General features: G+C 45.1%; 1 long non-coding RNA gene and 3 other non-coding genes across 4 annotated transcripts; all 4 read left to right on the forward strand.

The window, feature by feature from the left end:
- Positions 1-2: 2 nt before the first annotated feature.
- LOC118496853 lies at positions 3-3,927 on the forward strand. Its single transcript, XR_004899411.1, has 5 exons — positions 3-272; positions 608-719; positions 2,072-2,212; positions 2,700-2,778; positions 3,798-3,927. It is a non-coding gene; the product is annotated as an uncharacterized LOC118496853 (long non-coding RNA).
- On the forward strand, positions 441-534 carry LOC114507183. The gene has a single exon (XR_003685452.1). It is a non-coding gene; the product is annotated as a small nucleolar SNORD12/SNORD106 (small nucleolar RNA).
- Positions 1,912-2,002, forward strand: LOC114507182. The gene has a single exon (XR_003685451.1). It is a non-coding gene; the product is annotated as a small nucleolar SNORD12/SNORD106 (small nucleolar RNA).
- LOC114507181 lies at positions 2,279-2,371 on the forward strand. The gene has a single exon (XR_003685450.1). It is a non-coding gene; the product is annotated as a small nucleolar SNORD12/SNORD106 (small nucleolar RNA).
- Positions 3,928-10,043: the final 6,116 nt, after the last annotated feature.

Consider the following 10,043-nt stretch of genomic DNA (forward strand, 5'->3'; position numbering starts at 1 on the left):
CAGTGTGTACAAGAAGGGGGCGGTGCTAGCGCGGCCTTGACAACCACGAAGTACCCTCCGAGACTACATTTCCCGGGCGGCGCCGCGGGAACCGGAAGCGCCTGGGGTCCAGTGCGCAGGCGCAAAGTCCCCTCTGGTTATATAAGGACGGTCCTGCTGCACCTCGTTCTTTCGCGTTTGCAGTTCCTGGTTGGTCGTTTTGGTGTGTTCTGCTGCATCGTCCTTATCCGATGTCATCCAGCCCTAAGAACTCGGGGTTATTACCGTGTGCGGTGAGTTTAGACCTCTTTTCTTTTCCAGATCCCCATTTCTCCCTTTCTTTTGGCATCGCCTCTGCCCATGGCTCCCCTTGCCTCTGACCCTAAGCTAGGCCGTCGGGCCTCGCGGGAGATCAGAACTGGGAAATCTTGCCCCCGATGTAGGGACCCGAGGAGTCCTTGGCTGGTGAAAATGATGACTTTACCTTTTTTCCCCATCGGATCGACCATGCTGATACCTTTCGAATACTTGCCAGTTAGTTCTGATAACACCGGCCTCAAAAGGCCCGGCCATGTTCTTTTCCTACTGTGGGCAGGTGGTGATTGTTGCCCTCTCTTCGTTTTTGCAGGTTGGCGTGATCAAAGGGTGCAGAATGCATCTTGAAGGAGCGAGTCGTTGCTGGGCCTCCAAGGGAACCCCGATGTCGCGTAGACATCGAGAGCCTTTGGTCTCCTGATCTGGTAAGCATGTTTTCTGGCCCACTGGAGGGAGCACGTGCTCTGGGGAGCCACTTCCTTTTCTGGCCTCGCCTGGAGACAGTTTAACGAGAGCCAATTTCTATAAAGCATGTATTCGGTGGTCCTTAAAGGGCCCTGAATGCTTTATTATAATTCCCCAAAATGTACCTGTTAATGAGTTTATTTGAGCCAAATTGACTGCATGGGCGTGGGAAAGCAAAAACTCAACGGATTGAGAAAAGGCTCCAGAGAGTGGCGGTTGCAGTGTATTTTATACATCGGAGCGGCGACTTCCAATGTTTTTCATCCCTTGGCACACATAACCTAATTACTAAAATTCTGCTGCACACAAAATACATTTTTTTTGCTGATCTGTTTTTTAAAAATGGGTATAATTTTGACTCATTCATACCGGACAGCTATTGTTGCATTGGTTCTTGTCATTTTTTTATTTGATAACTTTAACAGAAAAGGGGCTAGTGCCCCTCACTAAGTAGTCAGGTATTACATGTTTTAAACACTCTTGAGGCACATTGGTTGAAAATCACTGCTGTGGAATCGAACAAGGAGGCAGGAGAAAGCATAGCAAGGAAATCTCTTAGAGTCGGATAAAAGGCAAAGTGGAGAAACGTGTGAGCATTCACAGCCCACAGAGACGGTGTGTGTGGGACAAGGTAACACTGAGGAGTTTCGTGTCTGGTGTGTTAGTCTTTAATGCTCTCTAAAGCACATTTCAGATTCCATTCACTGTTTCTTGATCAACGGCTTTCTTGAGTGCTTAAATTTACAAATGAGTGATGACATTCTAAAGGAAAATCAAGTATCACATTCCGTGGACCTAGCCATCCACTCACACAGGCCTGGGCAGAGCTGGCGGGGAGGTGGAACGTGTTTTTTTTAAATCTTGCTCTTCCAGAATGTCTCAGGTTTTTAGTGATAACACCTGAGCGTTAGAATGCACCATCCTGACCCTTGGAAAAAAAACAGCCTTTTCCCCACAACTCTTGCTGGCCACGCTGGCCTGTGTCAGATAAAAGCTCAGAAGACAGGTGTTTGTCTGAGCTGCCGTTTCCTTACTGCCAACCAATTGGACACAAGTGCTCCAATACTGAATGAATTTGTAAGTGTAGGAGCAGACCAACCAAAGCTTACTCCTGGTTCAGGGCTCTTTATCTGTAGCAGCCAAGAGCTGCGTACTGGCATGTATGATGACTGAGCTTTTTTCCCCGACAGATCGACCATGTTGATCTAACTTCTCTAAGCCAGTTTCTGTCTGATATGCCAGCTTGAGAGCTAGTCCCTCGTTTCCTTGGGCAGCTAGCAGATTGGAGCTCATGTTCTGTGTTTCTTCTCAGGTTTACTGTTGGCAAAAAGCAGACTTGGCGTGGACCAGGATGAATCCAGGAGTGGGAAAGGATTGGGAAGTGATGTGCACATTTTTCTAAGTGCCCATGCCCACATGGCTGAACAGACATAGAATCTGGAGAATGGAGGAGGTAGTGATTGCTTCTCTTTTAAATATGGGGCTATCCTTGCGGTCTATTTTCTGTGGCTCAAATATGGCCATTGCAGGTGATGACTTAACTTTTTTCCCCATCAGATCGACCATGTTGATCAAAATAAACTATTAGCCAGTTTTTGTCTGATGCATTGGCCTTGGAGAGCTACCCCCGTTTTCCCACTTACTTGTAACAACTTTCTATGTGGGCTTGTTTGTTCAAGGTTATTAGAGGGGAAGGGAAGGAGAAAGGGAGAGAAACATCAGTGTGTGGTTGCCTCTTGCATGCCCCCTACTGGGGTCCTTGCCTGCACCCCAGGCATGTGCCCTGACTGGGAATCCCCTGTGCTCAATCCACTGAGCCATGCCAGCCAGGGCCTCTATGGGGGCTTTTTTAAAGTGAGGATTGGGTTTGCTCCGGGTGCTCCCCTGCCTCCTTAGTGTTCAGATCATTTATCTTAGTTTCATCTGTTAACCTCGTGCAGGTACAGAGCCCTGTGTGTCACTGGGCAGAAAGTTGATTGCAGCCTGATCTTCCTTTCGGCTCAGTCTGTGCTGTAGCAGGTAAGGTCTCTGCAAATGGTGTTTAAAAAATGAATCATTAATGAAAGGGCTATTACATGTGCCCAGGGTAGATGGGTTTGGAGTTTGCCTGCTTGAGAGTAACCAGGGGACCGAGTTCCAGGTTGGGGATATAAAATAGGAGGGGGAGAATTAAGTCCTCAACAGAACACTGTATTGACCTATTGGTATGACTAGGTCTTAGGGGAAAAAGTCTGTCTCCAGTCCCACACCCTGACCTGGTGGCTCAACTGGCCAGGCGTCGTCCCGCAAAGCTAAAGGTTGCCAGTTAGGTTTCCCCGGTCAGGGCACGTAGGTGAGGCAGCTGATTGATGGTTCTCTCGTTCTCCTTCGCATTCCCTTTCTAAATAAGTAAAATACATACTTTTTAAAGATTTCATTTCTTTTTAGAGAGGGAGAGAAACATTGTGTGGTTGCCTCTCATGCGCCCCCTCACTGGGGACCGAACTGGCGACACCCCAGTTCACAGGCCGGCACTGAGTCATGCCAGCCAGGGCAAATAGAATATTTTTTTTTTTACATAAAACCTTTTATCCTTTGTCAATGACCACTAATACTCTAAATTTAAAATGTTTATTCTTTAGACTGTTATCCCACATAACTGATCTTAGTAACTAAGAACAGTAGCACCTCCTTAATGTCTGCTTATCTGTTTCATATTTAAGTACCACAGTTCATCTCTGAAATAATCTTGTATGCATTGCATTGGTGCTGAGTCTCTAGAATCAACGTAAAAATCTTTTCCTGTGCCCCTGGATTTCTCCTTGACTATTCCCTGTAATTGGAAAGGACCTAGACTAGGCCGAGTTGAACATTAACATCATGGCTACAGCCCACAGGCTCCAATGAGGTGCGGGAGAGATGGGTTGTCTTGAGATGGGAAATCTTGGTCCATTCCGCCTAGTTCCTCAAGTTTTAACCAGATGCTCCCATATCCCAAACAAGTAGCACTTTAATTCAGAATGAGGTGCTGATTGTAATCTCCCTTTTTTCTTCCCAAGGAGTTTCTCACGGGCGGAGTTGGAATACAAGGCCTCTTGGAAAAGATCGACCCTGTGTTTTCCTGAGAAAGCATAATGGAATTTTGTAGGCTTCCTATCTGGAGAAGGAAAATAAAAAAAATTCTTGAAATCAGAGTGCTCTTGGGTTTGGTCATTGGGGACGAAGAAACACTAAATCGGGGTTATTAACAACCAAATGTCTGCAGACTTAAAGCTGCAGGAACAGAGGGTGGATCCCACAGCTGTGCTTCACAGGTGATGTATTAGTAGGAGTGATTGGGACTGTGCCTGAACTACCTTATTTTTACACTTTTAGTGCTTAACTGTGGAACATTCCAATGACACATGGCTAATCCGATTTCCTCTATCTCCCCCCCATATATATTCCTAACCTCAGTCCCACCAAACACGGGATGTTTGCTGCTTTGCCCTCTTGGCCCAGGGTTCCTGCGCAGACTGTTGAACGCCCATAAGCCTCAGTTTTCCTGTTGGAAAAACAATTCACAGCTTGTGGTTTCCAGTTCTTGTCTTCAAATCTCCCATCTGTAAAAGGGATAAGAATGTTACCTTATGGTACTGTTGATTCAATGAGATCAAAATGCTTAGTGTGGTACTTGGCATAAAGACTCAATAATAGCTGTCTGCAGTATGAAGGAAGGAGCTAGTGATGCAGGGATCCCAAAGACATTACCCCGAGGGAGGGAGGCCAGACTGAAGTGAGAAAACTACACTGATGGGGAATCTGCCAGAAATTCAGATGGGTAAGGGGTATGAATATGAAGGAATTTTGGGGGGGGTGGTAGGTAACCTTACTGTGCTTAGACAAATTTATACATGTGTTCAAAAAGCTGAGGAACATGGGCTCTGGACTCAAGTTTGGGTTAGAATCCTGGTTCTGCTGCTTATCCATCAGAAAGATTGGGATAGGATACCCACTGTGTGGGGATATTTTGAGGAGTAAAGGAACACTTAGAACTTGGCTTGGAACACAAAGCACTTCTCAAATGCTGTTTTTAGTTTCTTTTCATCACCCCCCTCCCCCACCCTGTTTTTTTGCCATCTTAGATTTTGCCTGATTTCCAATGTGACCTACACAATTCGTAGGGAAGATGGAGCTGGGCTCCCTTGTAAGACTTGCAGCTCCAACCTGTGTCTGCAGGGGGCGCTGTGAGCACACATCTCTACCCAGTGCGGGTACGGTACTGCCCTCAGATAAGGGAGGGGGGGTGATCAAGGCCTGGCAGGGCATTGCAGGTGGGTGAGCTTTTCATATCCTGCACCAGACTCACCATGCAACAAATGAACTAGAAACAAATTTACTTAACCCCCATCCCTTGTCTAATATACCAGTAGTCAATTTCCATTTCCCCACATTCCCTTCTGTCCCCATTATGTTACTTCGAGGCAGCTACTACCAGCATGGTGGGGGCTTCCCATTTTTAAAGGAAGCTTGAAATCCTAAAAATACCAGCAACTGATTCCAAGTTTATAAACTGTGAAGACTGCCCTTGTCACTCCTAGGTCAGGTAAAACACACCATGCCCAGTTAAATGAGAATTTCACATAAATTCACTTTCACATAACTCCGTGCAAGTATGGCCCATGCAATATTTGGAACAGAGTTCAAATGATTTGCTGTTTATCTGGAATTCAAATTTCACTGGGCTGTATTTTTATTTGCTACACCTAGCAACTTCACTCCTGGGAGCACTGGGCTTGAGACAACAGCATCTGTTAAGATAAAGCCTCCAGGGACCCTGTACCTTTTGGGTGACTTTCATGTTCTCTGTCGACTTGGATTTTCCCTCCAAGGTTGTCTGGGAGGAAATTGGGGGTTTGTGGAGTTTCCCCATAGTTTCCAAACTGGCCTCAGAGCCTGGGTGAGTGGATTTGGCAGGTCCCCTGATCAATTCCTCCCAAGGTCCCAATGTCAATTAATTGCAGGTTTGTTTCAACTGTCTTTTATTGGTTAGTTCTGGCAGAAACAGACCATCTTGGGCTTATTTATATCTGTGTCTTCTCTTTAAAAAAAAAAAAAAAGGAAAAATCTGGACCTTCTCATTTGGCAGGCTCATTTAAGTAAATGGTCCTTTTGCTAAAACAAACCGGTACCACGGGACCATAGTTTACAGGTGGGAAGGCCTGGGGTGGGGCTGATCCTAGTGGATGACAGCACTTCATGCGCTGATGTCAATTCAATGGTGTGTGCAGACTGGGTCTTTGCTGTCACTTTTGGCACAGGTCGACCTGATGTACTTACAGCTGAAGGGACTGTACCCACTGAGTGTGGTGGTATCTGTCACAGTGTATGCTAGGCTGCCTCAGACGCTTCACTGTCCCACTGTCTGAGCAAGTCCGAGCGACCACCCTAGGCCCTATTTCTCCTACCTGAGTCATCATCACCACAACAGCAACTGCCTTTTATTGAAAATTCTTACCAGACTCCTCGCTATGTACTTTACATGCTGCAAGTAATTTATTCCTCACCTCCAACCTACAGGGGAGAGGATATTATCATCTTTACAGATGAGGAAACTGAGGTTCAGACAGGGGAAGTGACTTACCTAAGCCATACAGCTAGTGAATGGCTCTTCCCTTGCCTGCCCAGATCGCCTGCTCACCTTAGTCCTCCTTGCTCAGGGGATCCTGGAGCACGGACCGACCACACCTACAGCGCTCAGCCCCAGGGCAGGAGCTTCAGCAGGAGATGAAAGGAGGTGAGGGAGAGTGAGGCTGAGTGATGCCTATAGTGTCAGTATGTTTAGTGTTGCAAGAAACTACCGAAGTCTTCCGAAGTGGCCGCACCATCGTGCATTCCACTCAAGCAGTGTATGAGAGCTCCTGTCGCTCCATTTCCCTCGTCAGCACTTGGTGGTATCAATGTTCCAGATTTGGGCCATTCTAAGGGATGAGGGGTGGTATCTCACTGTCGTCTTAATTTGCATTTCCCTGGTGACCTGATGTGGGGCATGTCTTCATAAACTTATTTGCCATCTGCATGTCTTCTGTATTTTCTAACTTTCTTCAATATTGTGTTACTTATATAATTAAAACACATGATAGAACCCTGACCGGTAGGGCTCAGTGGATCGAGTGTCCTTCTGCAAACTGAAACACTGAGGGTCCGATTCCAGTTGGGGGTGTATGAGATGCAACCAATCGATGTTTCTCTCGCACATCAATGTTTCTCTCCTTCTCTCCCTCCCTTCTCCTCTCTCTAAAAAATAAATAAAATCTTTAAAAAATAAGTACTGCACATATTTTTAAAAACATGATAGAAAAAAAGATGATTCTTAGGCAACAATAGATAAATTGGACATCAAAATGAAAACCGTCTATATATTGAAGGACGTGATAAACAGCGTGAAAAGCCAATCAAATGCACTGGGAGAAAATATTTGCAAATCACTCATCTTGATAAGGGGTTAATATCCAGAATATATGAAGAACTCCTACAACTCAGCAACAAAATAACCCAATTTAGAAATGGGACAAAGGGCTTGAACGGACATTTCTGCAGAGAGGACAGGCAAATGGCCAACAAGCACGTGAAGAGAGATTTAACATCACTAATCAACAGGGTAAGGCAAATCAAAACGACAGTGAGATATCACCTCACACGCATTCAGATGGCTGCTATCAAAAAAACAGAAAATAGCGAGTGGTGGTGAGGGTGTGGAGAAATTAGAACCCCTGTGCACTGTCGGTAGCAATGCAAAATGGCTTAGCCACTAAGGAAAATGGTATGATGGTTCCTCAAAAAATTAAAAATAGCACTGTCATGTGATCTTGTAATTTCACTTCTGGGTATTCACCCAGAAGAATCGAAAGCAGGGTCTCAGCAATAGCTATACACCCATGTTAATAATGGTATTATTCACAATAGCAAAAAGGTGGAAGTGATCTAAATGTGCAACAACTGAGGAGTGGCTTAAACAAAACGTGGTATAGACACGCAGCAGACACATTCCACAACACGGAGAGCCTTGGAGATACTATCCTTAAAATAAGCGAGTCACAAAAAGACCAAAAAAAAGTATGATTCCATTTATATGAGGCCTGTAGAGTAGTCAAACTCATAGAAACAGGAAGTAGAAGGTGGTTACGAAACACTATTGAACTTAACACGGTTAAGACAGTACATTTTATGTCGTGTCTTTTTGTCGTAATTTTAAAAAATGGCCCTGGCTGGCTTAGCTCAGTGGATTGAGCGTGGGCTGTGAACCAAAGCATCGCAGGTTCGATTCCCAGTCAGGGCACATGCCTGGGTTGCAGGCCACAGCCCCCAGCAACCGCACATTGATGTTTCTCTCTCTCTCTTTCTCCCTCCCTTCCCTCTCTAAAAATAAAAATAAATAAAATCTTAAAAGAAATCTTAAAAAAATGTTCAAGGGCAACAATAGACTCTGGTGATATGGAAGGAGCAGTACCCACTACAGTGTTAATATAAAAAGTAACTTTCCATGACCCTCATAGACATAAAAAGAATTTCACTCAAGTAACTTGTTTTCGAGCTGGTCCCCTCTGGTTTTCACGCTTATGAGTCTACCTTAAGGAAGAAAATGATTTGCACCACCTGTTTCATGGCTTGAGGTGTATTTGGTAACTTTTAGCGGACACCTGCCAGAGATATAAGAGCTACTGGAAATCCAATGATTCTTATGAAAATTCCCCCCCTACCCCAGCCCCATTTTATAGATTCAGGAAACTGAGTCCCAGAGAGAGAGCTTGACAGTCCGAGGACACACAGTGGGTTTCTCCTGACATCTGGCCCAGGGTCCTTCCCCTCTGAGGGGTAGTGAAGAACTCTCCGGGAGTGCCCGAGATGGACTTATTAGAAAATATCATTTTCAAAAAAAGCTTCCATTTGAAGATAAAGTGACTTTCAGGGAAAATTTGAAAGATATAAATAAACCTTTTTATATCATCTTTAAAAAATAATTCTTCCAGCCAGTCAGGAAGGACATACACATATTCAACGTTTCAGAGCACAAAAATAATATATGGCTGTTACGAAAAATATGTAAAATTTAGAAAAGAAAACAGAACTAATATTAAAATACAAAACAACTCTTTATGCAGACTTTCCACCTAGGAAAAGCCCCAGGAAATGCTGTGGGAGCCAAGGAGTTGCTAAGAAGGGAAAGGATGTTTGTGTGTGTGCGACTCAGCCCCCCACCTCCCACCCCTGCCGCTCACACAGTCTCTCCTGGCCTTGCAGCCCATCCTGGCATTGGTCACATCCCAGCTGTGTGATCTCAGAAAACTATGTAATCTTTTCTTGCCTCAGTGTCCCTACCTGTAAACGGGAACTCATAAAGATGTCTCACTGGCCGGCTGCAAAGATTAAGTATGAGACACACCTGGCATGAAAGTTCAATCAAGATGCCCAGGAAAGATCTTTCCCATAGACAAACACGTGGTGCTCAGCAGATACATGAGCAACATAGGAGAGTGAGTGGAGCTGGCACTTGAATGTCTCGCTTATTTAATTTAACCAGGGGTGCTGCCACTAGGGCATTTTTGTTTTGAATCTGGACTGTTCTCCCAAGTGAAGTTCTCCTCATTTGCTGGTTATTACGGGAAAAGCTGGCCAGTTGATGGACTTCGGCTGAAAAGCCCTTCCGAGAAAAGGGCCCAGTCTCACATTATTTGTCCAAGCAATACGTTGTAGCTGATGCCAAATCCCACGTGGTGCTAAGCTTGTAAAAACTCTCTTGCTGCAGAAGAAAACAGATCCTGAGCCAGGTGTACCTAGCCCATAGAAGATGTTAAAGAAAACTGCCCTGGCTGGGGTGGCTTAGTTGTTTGGGGACAGTCCTGCAGACTGAAAGGTCACCGGTTCATTCCAGGTCAGGGCACACGCCTGGGGTTGCAGGTTCTGTCCTGGTCAAGGTATGTATGGAAGGCAACTGATCCATGTTTCTCTCACACTCAGATGTTTTTCTCCCTCTCTCTCTCCCTCCCTTCCCCTCTCTCTAAGATCAAAAATTTAAAAAAATTAAGAGAGAGAGAGAGAGAGAAAACAAAAAGAAAATCATCCCTACAGGGCCACTGGATTCTTTAAATGATTTTTCATCCCGAATCTCTAAGTAGCAGTGCCTGGTGGTTGAGCAGGAGCGTCAAGTCAGGTGATGAATGTAAACCACTAAAAACATGGCTCGTACGTGGCAAGTAGGCACACGACAATCTCTATCATTTTTATTTCTAAGCTTTAGCTTCCTTACAGGTAAACATGTAACTCAC

Source organism: Phyllostomus discolor, chromosome 9 (genome assembly GCF_004126475.2).
Source record: "Phyllostomus discolor isolate MPI-MPIP mPhyDis1 chromosome 9, mPhyDis1.pri.v3, whole genome shotgun sequence".
In the NCBI taxonomy this organism is placed as follows: domain Eukaryota; kingdom Metazoa; phylum Chordata; class Mammalia; order Chiroptera; family Phyllostomidae; genus Phyllostomus; species Phyllostomus discolor.